Raw genomic sequence first — 17,605 nt, forward strand, 5'->3', positions numbered from 1 at the left:
GTTTTTAGATCCACCCCAATATGGCCACCTCTTTTGCTCTTCTGTATCTCTTTCCTCTTTCCTTGTTGTTGAGGTCCACTGAACTCACGTTATTTGGGGCTGGCACAAGTCCCCAGTCCAATGTCTTCAGAAATGGAGATTCATTATGAATATGCGCTGATTTGCAGGGCAACAAGACACGGAAGTTGCGTCAAGGACAGGACGGACAGTGTGGCTGTGTCCACAGCGGCCTTTGTGTGTGTGTGTGTGTATCAGATTGAACTTTGCGCCTCAGGTCCCAGACTTCTGGCATAATTGCTTACGTTAGCAATTATCCAGCGACCAGTAAAAGGACTTTCATGCCAGCAAAAGGTACCATTTATTGATCATCTTGTTGTGTGGATTTGTTCCTTGATTTAAGACAAAAAGTCTCCATTTGGGACCTGGAAAAAATGTCTCAGTGGTTAAGAGCACTGGCTGTTCTTAGAGAGGACCTGGATTTGATTCCCAGCACCCACACAGTGGCTCACAACCTTATGTAACTCCAATTCCAGGAGATCTGCTACCTTCTTCTGGCCTCTGAGGGCATCAGACACCCTTGTGATGCACAACATATGTGCAGGCAAAACAGCCACACACATTAAAAAAAATCTCTTGAATTTCCATTTAAGGAGCATTGTTGACATTGAGTCAAATATTTTAAGCAAGAACTACATTATAATCCTGTATGTGTGAAGTAGCAGTAGCCCACCTCCCGGTCCGTACTAAGCTTTTTGTTTGCTTGGTTGGTTTGGTTTTGTTTTTAATTTATTTATTTTACTTCCGAACCACAACCTCCCCTCCCTCTTCTCCCCTCCCTCTTCTCCCCTCCCTCTTCTCCCCTCCCTCTTCTTCCCTCCCTCTTCTCCCCTCCCTATTCTCCCACTCCCTCCTCCCACTTCTCCTCTGCCCCCCTCAATCCACCCCTCCTCCATATCCACTCGGAAAGGGCCAGGCCTCCCATGGGCATCAGTAAAGCAAGGCATATCAAGCTGCCATAATAACAAGCACCTCCCCCTGTATTCAGGCTGGGCAAGGTAATCCAGCATGAGGAATAGGTTCCCAAGAGCCAGTCCAAGCACCAGGGACAGCCCTGCTCCCATTGCCAGGAGTCCCACAAACAGACCAAGCTACACAACTGTCACCTATATGCCTATAGGTCAGTCCCATGCAGGCTCCCTGGTTGTTGGTTCAGTCTCTCTGAGTTCCCATGAGCCAAGCTAGCCATTTCTGTGGATTTTCTTGCAAAGTCCCTGACACCACCCCTCAGGCTCCTACAATCCCTCCTCCCTCTCCTCAGTGTTGGCCATGGGTCTCTGAACCTGCCTCCATCAATCACTGGATGAAGACTCTCCTATGACAGCCAGGGTAGTCGACAATCTGATCACAGGGGGTGGCCAGTTCAGGCTACACACACACTGCCACCAGGAGTCTTGGCTGGGCCATCCTTGTAGACTCGTGGAAGTTTCCCTGGCATCAGGCTTCTGCCTGATCCTGAACCCTCCCCCCCTTCCAGTCATCTCTCTCAGCGCTCTCCCCCTCCACCCATAACCGGATCCCTCAAGTTCCTGTGACCACCTGTGCCCAGTTCACCCAGGAGATGTCTATTTCCCCTTCCCAGGGAGATCCATGCGTCCCCTCCTTGGGCCCTCCTTGTTACCTAGCCTCTCTGGATCTGTGGATTGTAGGTAGCATGGTTATCCTTTACCATTAATATCCACTTAAGAGTGAAGTACTACCACGTTTGTCTTTCTGAGTCTGGGTTACCTCATTCAGGATGATTTTATTCTAGTTCCATCCATTTGCCTTCAAATTTCATGATATCATTGTTTTTAATGGCTGAGTAGTACTCCATTGTGTAAATATACCACATTTTCTTTATCTATTCTTTGGTTGAGGGATATCTAGGTTGTTTCCTGGTTCTGGCTATTACAAATAAAGCTGCTATGAACATAGTTGAGCAAGTGACCTTGTGGTATGATTGAGCATCCTTTCAGTTTGGTTTTTTTGAGACAGAGTCTCACTATATAACCCCAGCTGGACTTGAATTCATTCAGATCCACCTGCCTCTGTTTCTTTAGTGTCTAAACTAAATATGCATGCCATCATACCCAGCCCACCAAGTTTTAAACAAGAGTAAACTCCAATAGTCACTAAAAGCGACTCCCTGGTGACTGGCATTGCTTTATAATCCCTGCTTTCAGTGTTCATTTTGAACCTTTTTTTTTTTTTTTTTTTTTTTTTTTGGTGCTAGGATTGAACCTTAGCCCTCAAATGTACTAGGTAAGTTCTCTGCTACAAAGTCAAAGTTACATTCCCAATCCCTTTGTATATTTGTACTTTTTTATTTTATTTTGAGACAGGGTCTCCTTATATATCTCACACTAGCCTTGAAGTCACTCTGTAGCCCAGACAGGCCTTGAACTTTCAACCTTACCTCATCCTCCTTAGTAGGTGGGATTATAGGCCTTCACCACCAGACCTGGCTGAGTGTGTGTGTGTGTGTGTGTGTGTGTGTGTGTGTGTGTGTGTGTAAGCCAAAGGTAGGTAGGAAGGAAGGAAGGAAGGAAGGAAGGAAGGAAGGAAGGAAGGAAGGAAGGAAGGATGAATGGAAGGAAGGAAGGAAGGAAGGAAGGAAGGAAGGAAGGAAGGAAGGAAGGAAGAAGGAAGAAGGACTGCAGCTTTGTGTCCTGTCTGAAGGGTTGGGTCCCCAAATGGTTGCTGTTGGCATCATGGTGGACTAGATGTTCCTGGAGGAGTGCCATTCACTACAGAACACTAGTCAGGAAGTCCATAGGAAACAGCCCTGGCCTGAGGCTCACACGGGGACACCAGGGTCTTGTGACTACTGTAAAACCCCACAGCCCTGCAGTGGGTTTCCTCTTTGACTTTGGGGGGAACCTTTTCTTTCAGACTTTTAGAACTGCTGGGATCCATGGGCAATGAAACAGACAATTTCAGTCAAATGTACTTTTAAGGTTTATTTTATATTTAATTATGCATATTTTGGAGGTGGAGCTGGGTAAGTGCTCATGAGTACAGGTACACTAAGAGGTCAGAGGCATTGAATCCCCCTGGAACTGGATTTTCAGGCAGTTATAAGCTGCTTGACATCGGTGCTGGGGATGGAACTTGGGTCCTCTGTGACAACAGAGCACATTCTTAACCACTGAGCCATCTCTCCAGTCCAGATGTTCTATCTCTTAATAAAAATTTTAACTGTAGCCTGGGCTAGGAAAAACTGTCCCTACAGCCCAACCTTAGTACATGGGTCCAGGTGCCCTAAATGAAGTCAAGAGGATATCATAGAAACTGCTGGATGCCTTTCCTCCCTGGCACCGTGTGGAGCAATTCCAAACTCCCTGGCTCCACGTCCCTGTGACATAAACTATATTGCTCCATCTTGTAGACTATGAAATATTCGCTTAAGGTTATATCGAGACCTCACAGGCAGAAGAAGCAGAAAGAGAAACAAGATGTAGGAGTGATGATTCATCCATGACACTTCTGAAATCCATGTATCTTAACAATACAGCCACACCCAGCCTAACCGGTGTCAGCGGTGAGGTGGCCCAGGTACCACCAGGCAGGATCCCTTTCATGGTGTTCATGCTACGGAGAGAGCCTTGTGCCTCCAACAAGGTCTCCTTTGCAGCCCCCAGCTCCTCTTTAAAGACCCTCTGACCCATCCTGAGATGTCCCTGGTGCTCCAAGATGCGTGGGTCCCTCAACAGAGAGGTCTCTAGGCCTTAGCTCAGTGAGTAAGTGAGTTAGCAAAGACCTAGCCGTCTGGGTGCTAGGGATGGGGGGGACACTGAACACCTGCCTTGACAAGCATGTTTGATCATTTTTAGTGGCAAAAAGGGCATCAATATCACCCCTCCAGGGCTCAGGGAATATCACAGCGGAGAGAGAAGGAAGAACGTAAGAGCCAGAGAACGGAGGGTGGGTGCCGCCGAATGCTGTCTTCTGAGTGTGGCGTGGCTGTTGCACTAGCGAATGTGAACTCAAAGCAGACGTGGTTACCTGCGTAAAACCTGTATAAGGTTGGGCTGGTCAACATCCTATCATGGATGGAAGAAGGGTTCATGAGCCAGCCCCGCCTACTCGTCCCTCCCTGAGAATCTATAGGGGTTAGTGGTGACTGGAGAAAGGAGAGGTGTTGTCTTCAGTGGTGGAGCTACAGGTAAGTTGCTCCCACCCCAAAGAGTACCTCTCATCCACACTCTTCTATCAGCCTAGTGAAACGCATTGGCACACACACATACCACACACACACACACACACACACACACACACACACACACACACAAATACACACGCATTCACATGTGCATGCACATGCATACATACACATGGAAGTAGAAGGGAGTTAGCAGTGAAGAAGAGAGTCAGTGGCAATGGGGGGGGACAGGAGGGGAACTGGGGTGAACACATCAAAATACATCATGTACATGTGTGAAAGTGCCATCAGGAGCCCCGTTATGGTATATAATCAATACATGCCAATTAAAAAGCTTGAAAGTAAGTAAATGTCCTAAAAGAAGGGGCAGAAACCGTTGGAAAACTTTAACTCTTTCCCACTCTGGAAAGAGCAGAACTCTACATGCACAGACTTGGGAACACATGATTTTGTGGTTCGAATCCCAGCGCCTCCACTCCTCACTGTGGAGACGATGCGGCGTTCTCTCAGCCTTAGCTTTGCTTCACAACATGAGAATGCTAACGCTCACCTCTGCCCACTGCAGAGGGCTCTGTAAGGATAAAATGAGCCAATGTATAACAAAGGGCTTTGTGGGCTGTGTAAATGTTAGGTCGTTCTTTCAATAAACATTTATTAAGCATGTACTCCAAGCCAAAGCCTGAGTTAGGCATGAGAGCCTCTCGGATGCACAGAACATAAAATGAACCTCTGCCGTGAATAATTTAGCAACATTTAGTGTGTTCACAATGCTGCCCAGCCAACGCCTCTATCAGGTTCCAAAAGATTTTCTCATCCCCAAGGACCAAGGAAAAGCTGCTCCCACTAAACCATTACTCTTAAATTTTTTATTATGTTTATTTGGGGGGTGGTGTGTGTGTGTGTGTGTGTGTGTGTGTGTGTGTGTGTGTGTGTGTGTGTCTGTGTCTGTGTCTGTGTCTGTGTCTGGATGTGTCTGGGTGTGTGTCTGTGTGTGTTTATGTGGTGTGTGTGTGTGTGTGTGTGTGTGTGTGTGTGTGCACGTGTGCACTCACATGGGAAGTCAAAGGATAACTAGGGGAATTGGTTCTCTTCTTCCATCATGTGGGTCCCATGGATCAAACTCAGGCCATCAGGCTTGGCAGCAAATGCCTTTAACCACTGAACCATCTCACCAACCTCCACTGTCCTCTTTTTAGAACATGGATCTTGATCTTTTGTCCTTGGCCATAGTCAATTCCTTTTACCCTGCACCTCCACCCCCACCCCCGCCCCCGGCCACCTATGACTCCAAGCCAACCCTCAGATCCAACCCCAAGCTTTATGAGGCCAAACCCAGGCTACTTTGCCAGCCCAGGAGATGCCAGAGCCTGCGCCTGCCACTTTTAATGACACCAGGACAGATGAGCAGGTAAATGGCCATGCGTTTCAGTAAATTACCTCTCATAAAGAGACCGTCATATTTATTATGTGCCCTTCTCTCCTGGAATCGGTCCCTGTTTGACAACAATGTATCTTCCCAGCAGCCTGTGCGCTTGGCGAATGTCCTTCTTGTCAAGCTGGGGACTGTCAGGTGCTGGGAAAGTGGGGACGGGCCGTGTTTGGGCAAATATTAGACTTGGCCACACTCACTGTCCATGTCAGGAACCCAATTGGTGTTATTGATTGACAGATTCGGGGACCAACTGTTTAGAAAGCTGAGCCCCCTCGGATTGGACTAGGTGTTTGGGCAAACAGCCCTAATGCTGGGCAAACAGGCCTGTTGGAAGAAGTAGCCGGCGTGTTAGCAGAGCAAACCGAGCGCTGAGCAAACAGCTTAGAAGAATGTGACCACCTCCATGTAACCTCAGCCGAGGTATTGATCCCACTGGAGGCAGGAGAGGGGCCGAGTGGGGAACAGAGAGATACAGACCCCGGCAGAATGTAAATGTTATCTTTAAGCTTCGGCTGTCAGGGCCCTAATGGGCATCTGTTTGGCATTTGTCTTCTTGCAAATCTTTAAATCCAGGTCGGGGCCCAGCATAGAATTTAATAACAACTTCTCTGAGAGATGGAGGCTTGGGACTGACTTCTTTCCCGAGAAGCCCACTGGGCCTTTCTGTTTTTCCTGGAGGCAGCTGCCTCAAATGGGAAATTTTTAGGGTGGGAGTTTCTGAATACCTGGGAGACTGCAGGAAAGGGGAAAGGAACCCCAAAAATAAGTGTTCTTCTCTCCCTCTCGCATGTGCATGCATGTATACCTGCATGCCTGTGGAGGCCAGATATGGACATCTGGGTATCTTCTTCAATCACTCTGCTCTGTGTTTTTTGAAACTGAGCCTCTCACTGAACCTGGGGCTCACTGATTGGCTGCAGTGGGTATTCATGGAGATCCTCCTGTCTCCACCTCCCAGTACTAGATTACAGGTGTGCATTGCCATGCCTGACTTCGTCCATGATTGCTGAGATAAATTCATGCCCTCATTCTTGCTCAGCATGCACACTACCCACTGAGCCATCCCCCCAGGCCCACAAAGTTGTCTTCTCTGCCCCCTCCGCTGGCGGCATACAGTTCGAGAGCTCCGGGCTCTGGCTAGCTGGATCTGACCTCCCTGAGCCTCAGCCTCTGGATATGAAAAGCAGAATATGTTCCTGCAAGGAACACGAGGCTCAGGCCATTCCCCCCCCACACACACACACACACACACACACCCGGCAGAAGCACTGCCTGGCCAGCAAGCACTGTTTCGGATATCCTAACAAGCTTCCTCCATGACTGACCTGCCTGAGACTGCCTTCTTCTGAACCACAACCCTCCCGGTTCCTGGAGCACCTCCCCACTTAGGGGAGGACTAGTGTGTGGGTCTATGTACTGGTTGGATTATTGGATGCTCCGAGAGAGGAAGACACTGCCCCAAGGTCATAGAAGAGGACACCAGCTATACAACTGATTTCTGACGACACAGAAGTGAGGAGGCTGGGTCTCTGTCTGAGAGAAGTGGGGGCATGGCTCAAATACAAAGCCGAGAAGCGGGGAGTTGTTGGCTCAGTTGGTAACACACTTGCCTTGGGAGCACAAGGACCTGAGTTCAATCCCAAGAAGCAAGGTACAAAAGCTAAGAACATCTGTACACATTTGTGATCCCAGCCCCCAGAAAGGTAGAAACAGGGATGTTCCTGGGGCTCACTAGGCCAGCACAGGCTGTTCAGTGAGCTCCGGGCTAATGAGAGACCCTTGTCTCAAAATAATGGACAGCAGGCCCAAGAAACTGTACCTCTAGCCTTCATGTGCACACATAGAAAAATGTGTACACATAGACACACACACACACACACACAGAGTGAGGCCAGTGGTGATTCAATCATTTCTTCTCACTAAAGCCTTATTATTTAAGAATTTTCAGGGTTGGGGTTTTAGTTCAGTGATAGAGTGCTTGCCTAGCAAGCACAAGGCCCTGGGTTCAGTCCTCAGCTCCAAGGAAAAAAAAGAATTTTCTTTTTAAATTTTTAAAAATTTATTTGTGTGTGTGTGTGTGTGTGTGTGTGTGTGTGTGTGTGTGTGTGTGTGTGTGTGTAGTGCTTGCAGAAGCCAGAAGAGGGTGTCAGATCTCCTAAAGCTGCAATTATAGGCAGTTGGGAGCCACCCATCGTGGGTGCTGGCAACTGGACTTGGGTCCTCTGGCAGAGCAACAAGTACTCTGACCCACTGAGTCCCCCCCAGCCCCACTCAGAGATCTCCTACAGTGATTAAAAATGAAAAGTAGACAGCTGTCCTAGGAGCAGCACCAAATCTAATCCCTTTGTGGCTTCTGACCCGGGTAGCAACTATGAAAGGCACTTCACTCACCTCCTCAGGGTCAGAGGAAGGTCAGTCTTGCCCTCTTTCCCAAGAGCTGAGATACACATGCACTCTTCTGTCCACCACGCCCCCCACCAAAGGGTGACGAGGTCTGGGTTGTTCAAGGACACCATGAAGGTCGGCAGAATGGCAGAGCAGTCTGAGTTCACAGGGGGAAAAATTGTATTGTCTACGCTGAACAAACCCAGGGCGGGAAAGACTATTGGCTTACTGTCTGTCGTGTGGCACTGGCTCCACAAGGTGGCTGTCAGCCCCTGGAGCTGAAGTTATATGCATTTGTGAACTGTTCTGTAGGGTTCTGGGAACCAAACCTGAGTCCTCTGCAAGAACAGCAAGAGCTCTTAACCAAAGAGCCATCTTTCCAGCCCCTAAGACTAAAACAAAGCCACTGCCATGTTCAAGGCCCAGGAAGGACGCTCCCACTGGATAAATAAATCGAAGCAGGGCCTGCTGGCACCACAGGACCCTCAGAGTCTAGCGGTCAGTCTCCTCTTTGCTGCACAAAGGCCCTCTTTAGGCAAACTGCAGGGTTTCTGGTTGGGGAAGCAGTATGTTCTGGGCAGCCGGAAGTCCGGTGAGCTTGCATTTGGGAAGGTCTCGGGCCTCCGAGTAGATTAAGATGTGAGTAGAGAAGTTCTGTTGTGGAGCAGCAACACCCAGAAGTCCCTTCTCAAAGGCCCGCTGTGCCTCACCCCCCACACACACACACAAACACACCCTTCAGTGGCCCAAGTCAGAGGCGATGGCAGGACCAGGCCTGTTCCCACTGCTCTCCTGTGTCCCAGCATGTGGTATTCCTGCTTCTGAAAATGTAAGTCCTCAAGCAAAGAAAGCTCTTCCCACCCCCATCTGCACATTCTCAGCCCGTGCCACCCTCAGGGTTGCCAGCAGGAAAGACGATCACGGCAGGCCCTCGTGGGAGGGGTTAATTGTTACAAGGCAGGGATGCTCCTCTACCTGAATGCATAGTACCTAGCGCGGGCTTGAAACACCCTGGTGAGGGCAGCTTTCTCTTGGGATGTGCCAGCTAATGAGGATGATGAGGGCTGCACACACCAGCAAGTGCAAGCCGGTGAATCACTGAAGAAGCGGAGTGGTACCCAGAACGCTCGATTAATGAGTCACTCTGCGAAATCCAGTTCTGGGACTGGGGGGCGGGGGGGGGGGTGGCTCAATGGCTAAATCACTGGCCATGCCAGTGTTTGGATCCCACGACCCTGTAAAGCCAGACAGGCTTGGAAGACTGTCTTTACCTTCAACTTCAGAAGGCAGAGACAGCGGAGCCTCAGATCAAACTGGCTAGAGAGACAAACCACTAACCACATCGGTGAGCTCTGGGTTCAACTGAGAGACCTGCCTCAATGAATGAGGGGGAAGAGCAACAGAGGATGATGTAGCTAGAGTTTTCCTGCCTGGCCCACAGTCAGGACAAATCTCTGTCACCCGCCAGTCCCACAGCCGCTCAGACCCAACCAAGTAAACACAGAGACTTATATTGGTTACAAACTGTATGGCCATGGCAGGCTTCTTGCTAACTGTTTTTATAGCTTAAATTAATCTATTTCCATGAATCTATACCTTGCCATGTGGCTCGTGGCTTACCAGGATCTTCACACACACATACGGGGAGGGGGGAGTGGCGACAAACTTTTCCTTTCGTAAAAAATGCTTCTCTGCAGGAACCCAAGTCTGGTTAATGCTAAAATCAGAGTCATCCTTCAGCCATTGAATTTCATATTCACTTTAAATGTCTTCAAAACCAGCTGGACGTGGTAGCACACACCTTTAATGTCAGCATTTAGGAGGCAGAAGCAGGCGGATCTCCATAAGTTCAAGACCAATCTTACCTACATAGACAGTTCCAGGCCAGCCGGAGCTATGTTGTGTGGCCCTGACTCAAAAAAAAATATTTATACAGGGCTGGAGAGATGGCTCCATGGTTAAGAGCACTGACTGCTATTCCAGAGGACTCAGGTTTGATCCCCAGCAACCACATGGCAACCCAGTCATCTGTAATTCCAGTTCCAAGCACCAAGTGCTGTGTCTGGCTTCTTATGAGTATAGACGTATGCATAGTACACAGACATAGATGCAGGAAAAACATTCATGCCCATACAATAATAAAATAAGCTATGTATACGATGGGAGGGCTAGAGAGATGGATCAGCAGTTAAGAGCACTGGCTGCTCTTCCAGAGGACCCACGTTTGATTCCTAGCAGCCACACGGTGGCTCAAAACCGTCCATAACTCCAGTTCCAGGGTATCAGACACCCTCTTCTGGCTCTGAGGACACCAGGCATGCACATAGTGCATACAAATACATGTAGGCAAACCACAGATACACATAAAATTAAAATAAAGCAATTTTTAAAGTTTTTAAAAAGTATATGTATAGGCAAGACATGGCCTTGAAAGAAGCAACAAAGTAGGCCATGGCCCATGCCAGCTTCACTTGAGTGACCCGCTGGTTGAAGGCTCAGCTCGGTCTAATGTTCTCCTTTTGTTCTCTTGGAATTCAGAATAGCTTTTGAACAGAGGCCCCAATATTTTCATTCTGCCCAGGGATCTGCAAATGGCATCACCAGTCTTGGGCCAAACTGCTAAAGACAAAAACCGGATGACACTGTGAGAACAGAGATAGCGATTCCCACACGATGCCCCCTTCCTTGGCCCTCATTTGAGCTCACATGGGCCACCATTTTATAATGCCAAACTAAACTGAATTCTGAATTGTGGAAACTGGCTTGTTTGTGGGAAAGTGTTGTTACATTAGAAGTCTTTAGGAGGCTCTGGGGAGATGGAACGTTGCTGCACCAGCCTGAGGACTTTAGTTCAACCCCCAGAACCCGCAGAAGGCAGCCGGGAGTGGTGGTGCACGCTTGGAATCCCAGCACTGGGGAATCAGAGACAGGTGGGTCCAGGGCCTCACTGGACAGAGCACCTAGACTAGTCCTGGGGTTCTAGGTAAAAGGGGAAGACCCTGTTTTGAGGGAAGGGGGTAGATACTTTCTGAAGAACACCTGAGGCTGACTTCTGGCTTCTGCAGGCATGTGCACACACATGTACACACATGCACATACACCTGCACACATACAAGTCTTTGCAGGTAAGTTGAACCCTAAGCCAGCCTCTCTCTTCCCTAACCACGTTCTGATAGGAAAGGCCCTTCTCACCTGCTGCCTCTGTTATCAGAAGCCACAGTAAGGGGACAGTCCTAGCCTTGCCTGACATAGACGAGCCCAAGTTCTTACTGGCTTCCTCCTCTGTAAAATGAAAGAGGATGAGGATCTGGGCCCAGGAAGAACTAAGTCAGCCTCACCCTGCCTGTTTCTCAGTTGTTCGAAACTGTCCACCAAGAAAATGTCTGTTGCTATAACAACGTGCCTGAGACAGGATGGTTGTAAATGATAGTGTATTTGGCTCATGGTTCTAAGACTGGGACGTCCAGGGACATGATGCCAACATCTATCCGCTCAGTGACTGCCCAAGGACCTTCTTCCTGCATTGTGTAGCAAGACCAAGCAGGGGTGCCAGCTTTGGTCTCTCTTGAACTTCCTATGAGTCAAAGTGGCCATCATTTTACAATTCTGGGCTGAACTGAGCCTGAAATGTGGGATCTGGCTTGTTTGTAGGCAAGGGTTTAGTTACATAAAGTCCTTCAGAGAGCTAGAGAGATGGCTCAGACAATAATGACTGATGTTGTCACAGAGATCCCAGCCTCATGACCTCATCTAACCCAATTACCTCCCAAAGACTTTGCTTCCACTTACCATTAATACATAAATTAGTGACAGTTTCCAACACACAGACTTTGGGGACACATGCAAACCAAAGCTTATGTTACACCAACTCCAGAGGATCCAATGCCCTCTACTGGTCCCTAAGGGCACCAGCACATGTATAGCATGTGTATACACACACACACACACACACACACACACACACACACACACACACACATACATAAAAAAATAAATTTTTTAAAAACTGGATTTCAGAGCTCCCCCTCCACATAAATCATGACAAATCCCTAGAAGTCGCCTGACAAAGCATTCACAGTTCATATGTTTGCGTGGGCCAGCAAGATGACCCAGCAGACAAAGATGCCTAAAACCAAGCCCGCCAACCTGGGTTCCATCCCTAGTACAACCACGGGGTGAAAGAAAAGAACCAAACTCCCTCAAGTGTCCTGTGACCTCCATTCATGGGCACAGACACAAAATAAATAAATAAAAAGTCATGTGTGTGTGAAGTCTGCAACTGTAAGACCCAGCTGGGCGGGGGAAGGACAGAGGGTGGCACACACTTTTAATCTCAGCTCTTTGGGAGGCAGAGGCAGGCAGATCTCAATTAATTTAAGGCCAGCCTGGTCTACAGAGTGAGTTCTAGGATAACCAAGGCTAGATAGAGAAACCCTGTCTCAAAAAAAAAAAAAAAAAAAAAAAAAAAAAAAAAAAACAAAGACATGGCTGTGTCCTGGTTCTTAAAGTCCCTAAATCTAGATGAGCTTTGTGAACCCCAAAATGTACATCATCTTCAGGGCCTAAAGAGATGACTCAGTGGTTAAGAAGTCTTCCCGCTCTTCCAGAGGACTTGCCCCTAAACCATGGCAACCATCTTTAAATGCAACCACATCACTCACTTAATCTAATTTATGAATAACCCTAGGAGTGAGGGTGCAATCAGCATAATGCCACTTGCCTAGTAGACTTTTAAGTAAACATTCTTTCATGTCGGTTATGGTCACTTGCAAGGAATGTTAATTTTGAAAGCAATGTGTTTTAAACTTCCTCCAAGTCTCCTTTCCCTGGGCCCTGGAGACGCTGTGGCTCCTGGGTAGTGAGTCTGCAGTGCCTGCCAGGTGAACACAGGCTGCCCTCAGCCAGCCTCTGCCATCTGAGGAAGGCCACCCTCGGGTGTGGGGCTGACTATTTGCACAGCCCTTCCAGTTCAGCAGGACTGTCTATTTAAAGTCTACTTCAGACTAAAGAGAGATGGGAGAGGTGGCAGAGTCAAGTGCGGATTACAGAAAATTGAACTTTGATTATTGTCAAGACAGCCAGGTTAACAAGGTGTTATCTAACAAGACCGTAGGGGGCAGCTTTACTGGTTAGGACAAGATTGTTGGGTAATTAGCTTATCAACTCTGTGTATGTAAATGAAGGCTTTTAAAGTCCTTGAAACCTGCTTTTGCTCTTGAGTAATTTAACTGTCTCCTCTGGATGCTCTTCATTGACGCTCTCCAGCTTGGATGCTTCCCCCATAATTAAGCGTTTATGGAAGTCCATCTTCCCTTCTGCAGAGGACCGTGCTGGGGATTGAGGTGAATAAGAGCCTGTCCCTGCCCTCTACCTGCCTATTTTCTAACCAGGGACCAGCAATTTTTCTCTGCAAGAGACCAGGTCACTATTTCCAACTTAGCATCTTTGATGCAATAACCAAACTCTGGCCATCTGAGCACAGAACGGCTACAGATGATGTACAAACTACCGAGTGATGCCACATCTCAAAACCTCATTGCGGGGGCTACGGTGGCAGCTCAGAGGGTCAAGTGCTTGTCTAGTATACATGAGGTCCTGGGTTCAATCCCCAGCATGCCATAATCCAGGCATGGTGACACACCTGTCATCTCAGGACTCAAGCGGTCGAGGAAAAAGGAGCAGGAGTTCAAAGTCATCCTCAGCTATAGAAGGAGTTCCAGGCCAGCCTGGCATACATGAGACCCTGTATCAGAACAAACAACAACAACAAAAAGCAGGCCCAGCGAGATGGCTTGGTGGGTAAAGGCACCTGCTGGCAAGCCTGCGTTGGAACTGCAGGACTCCTATGATGAAGAGAAAACTGACTCCCATAAGTCCTCTGACTTCCATGTACACAATGCAGCATGCGTGTCCATGCACACACACACACACACACACACACACACACACACACACACAATGTTATATATATATATATATATACTCGCTGACATAATCTATTTGGGCTATCATTGACTGGACCCTGACTATGAGGCAGACATAAAGAATTCCTGTAGAAGGTGGAAGCTGGGTCGGTGCACTCAGGGACATGCTAGCCCAGTGATGGATCGGGAGGAATAAGTCTGTGCTGCCCAGTGAGACACGTGGGACACAGTACTTCCTGGAAGAGGAGTGTGAGAGCATGAGGCACCACCTCTTGACTGGCTCTTTATGGTTCTATAATGGCTTTCCCTATCTATTCCTCTTCTTCAGAGGCTAAGGGAGCCGAGACCTGATGTCTTCAGTCTCACTCACAGGGACTAGGCAAATTATGTGTGGTGCTGCGGTCTCTCCTGCAGAACCGGATTTGAAGTCGGAATCCTGTCAAATAAGGTTGACATGAGAACCCACCTGAAGGCCAGCAAGACGACTCAGTAGAAGAAAAGGAAAAGCACCAGGACCAAGGCAATTCACACAGAAGTTGGCTGGGGACTTGTGGTTCCAGAGGGATACTAGTCGGCGATGGCAGAGCAGAGGTAGCAGGGAGACGTGGCATCTGGAGCAGCAGCTGGCAGCCCACGTCACCATCTGCAAGCTGGAAGCAGAGAGATCATACCTGAAACCTCAAATCCCACCCCCAGGGGCAATCTTCCCCTAGCAAGGCCCCACCTCCTAAGCTTCCCCCAAACAGCCGCCAACTGGGCAGGGGCATGAGCATTGGAATGCCAAGACTTAGGACACAGCATTCAAATCAACACACTGAGCCATCTTGGACACAAGTAGCTAAGCTAGAGGTCAGATGGGTCTGGCCTAAAGCCCACAGCCTAGCCACTGTCTCTTTCCTCGGAAAGCTGAGGAGGCTGTGTTTAAGGAACGCTTAGAATGGGAGGCTGGGGAGCCTGAGGGAGCTAGCTTAGTCTTCTGGAACATCCTGGCCCATTCCGGGGAGGGCCTCTTTTTCTCACTGCTGTGATTTAAAATACCTGAAAAGAAACCATTTCTGGGAGGAAGAGTCTATTCCATCTCACAGTTCAAGGGGACACAATGGACCACGGCAGGAAGTGACAGCAGCTGGTCACATTGTGTCCACAGTCAGGAAGCAGAGACAGATGACCGCTGGTGCTCAGCTCACTTCCTCTTTCTTATACTTCTTAAAAAATACAAAATATTACTGTATACACTTTCTCCACAGGGTCGTGGTGGCTGCCACTGCAGTGCATGCCTCCCTGAGCTGTCCAGCGCCATCCTTGTCTCTGTGGAGACACTCTAATCAGCTGCAGTCATGGCCGAGCAGATGACCCTTCCTGGGACCCTCAAGGTCCAGTTACAGCAGGATAACACAGATTGCCACCACCCTGCAGTTCCCAGACATGACCCTGTCCATGTCTCAAGACAAGGCCCTCAAATCATGTGGAAGCTGACTAGGGATAAGACCAACTCTGGCGTACCACATCATGTTCTGCAAGGTCACTCCTACTTTGTTAGTGGTGTTATCTCCTCTGATGGCCCGTTTCCCTCTCAGGCTCCTGGGATGGAACACAGCACCTCTGGGATCTCACAATGAGATCCATGAGACAATTTGTAGACCATACCAAGGATGTGCTGATCATAGCCGCCTCCTCTGGCAACCAGCAGATTGTCTCTGGATCCCAGGACAAGACCATAAAGCTAGGAAATTCTCTAGGTATCTGCAAATACACTGTCCATGATGAGAGTTATACAGAATCTTGTATCCGCTTCTCCCCAAACTGCATCGACTATCATCATCTCCTGTGGATGGAACGAGCTGGTCAAGGGATGGAATTTGGAATTTGGCTGACTGCAAGCTGAAGACCAACCACATTGGCCACAATGGCTGTCTAAACAAAGCAACAGTCTCTCCAGAGGGGTCTCTCTGTGCTTCTGGAGGCAAGGATGGTCAGGCTATGCTGCGGGCTCTCAATGAAGAGATGGCGGGGACACAAATGACAGGGACATCATCAATGCCTTGTGCTTCAGCCAGAACTGCTGCCGGCTCTGTGCTGCCACTGGCCCCAGTGTCAAGATCTGGGACTTGGAGGGAGAGATCACTGTAGATGAACTGAAGCAAGACATTACCGGCACCGGCAACAAGGTAGAGTGGCCCCAGTGTACTGCTGTGGAATATTAGTTAAGAGGTGTGTTACATTTGTTTGTGCTGTGCAATATTTGTTTAATGGTGCAAAGATATGTTGCATTCTTTTATGTTGCATTTGTTTAACTCTGTGAAGCTGTGTTACTGGGTCTGTCTAAAACACCTGATGGTCTAATATAGAGCTGAACAGCCCATACAAGGCATGAGAAAGGATAGGCAGGGTCGGCAGACAGAGAGAATAAATAGAAAGAGAAATCTGGGAGAAGGGGAGGAAGGAGCAAGAGAAAGAGAGGAGGACAGCAGGGGTCAGCCATCCAGCAACACCACCAGCCATGGAGTAAGAAGTAAAGAAAGGTATGCAGAATAGAGAAAGACAAAAGCCCAGAGGCAAAAAGTAGGTGAGATCATTTAAGTTAAAAAAAAAAAAAAAAAAAAAAAAAAAAAGCTGACAAGAAACAAGCCAAGCTAAGGCCGGGCATCTATAAGTAAGAATATGCCTCTGTGTGGTTTATTTGGGAGCTGGATGGCGAGCCCCCAAAAGAGCAAAGAGTAAAGAGAAAAAAAGAGTAAAAACAACCAACAACAGTGTACCTCTCTGTTGCAGTCTGCTGATGGCCAGACTCTGTTTGCCGGCTATACAGGTAACCTAGTGCAAGTGCGGCAGGTGACCACTGATCCGCACTAAAAGTTTATGACAGAGGCTTAGAAATAAGACTGACTTTCTGGGAAAAAATACTATTTTTTCTACTTTATTTTCTGTGTATGGGTGTTTCGCTTTCATGTATGTGTGTGCCTGGTGCTCACAGTGGACAGAAGAGGGCACTGGAGGCCCTGGAATGAGAGTTACAGACCGTTGTAAGCCACTATGTAGGTGCTAAGAAGGGAACCCAGGCCCTTTGGAAGAGCATCCAGCACTCTTTAATTACTGAGCCACATCAACAGCCCTCAGTTTCTTTTTTTTATTCAGTCTTGGACTCCAGCCCACAGAAGGGCACCACCCACATTCAGGGTGGGTCTTCCCTCCTCAGGTAAACCGTTTTAGAAACCCCCTCATGGACATGTGCAGAAGTGCGTTTCCATGGTGATTCTAAATCAGTCAAGCTGGCAAGGCCGTTAACTATCATGGTCCGCAATGATCTTCTCTCCTACAATTGCGCCCAGCCTGTTCCCAGTCTCCAGCCCTCCTCCTACCAGAGAACCAAAGGTCTGACTCTTAGACTCTTGGGCATGAAGAACGCCCTCAGAGAGGGAGGTAGGCCAGGGAAGTCCACTCATGATTGGGATCCTAATAGGATGAACTGGAGGACTTGGAGGCACAGCCACTTTCCTTCATGGCCTCCCACGCTGTCTCTGACTTCCCACCTCAAGGCCTGAGAGTCCCTTCTGCTGTTTTGTGGTCTCTGGGGTTTCCCAGCTCCAACCTGCACAAGCTGACCCCAGCTTTGCCCTTCCCCTAAGGTACTGCTTTGGATTCTGAGCCTCCTGCGTCATCCAG

The 17,605-nt window shown here is 48.5% G+C and overlaps 1 pseudogene; it reads left to right on the plus strand.

Moving 5' to 3' along the window:
• The first annotated feature begins 15,279 nt into the window (after positions 1–15,279).
• Positions 15,280–16,795, plus strand: LOC102928768 (small ribosomal subunit protein RACK1 pseudogene; annotated as a pseudogene).
• Positions 16,796–17,605: the final 810 nt, after the last annotated feature.

The sequence above is a fragment of the Peromyscus maniculatus genome, chromosome 7, assembly GCF_049852395.1.
Source record: "Peromyscus maniculatus bairdii isolate BWxNUB_F1_BW_parent chromosome 7, HU_Pman_BW_mat_3.1, whole genome shotgun sequence".
NCBI lineage: Eukaryota > Metazoa > Chordata > Mammalia > Rodentia > Cricetidae > Peromyscus > Peromyscus maniculatus.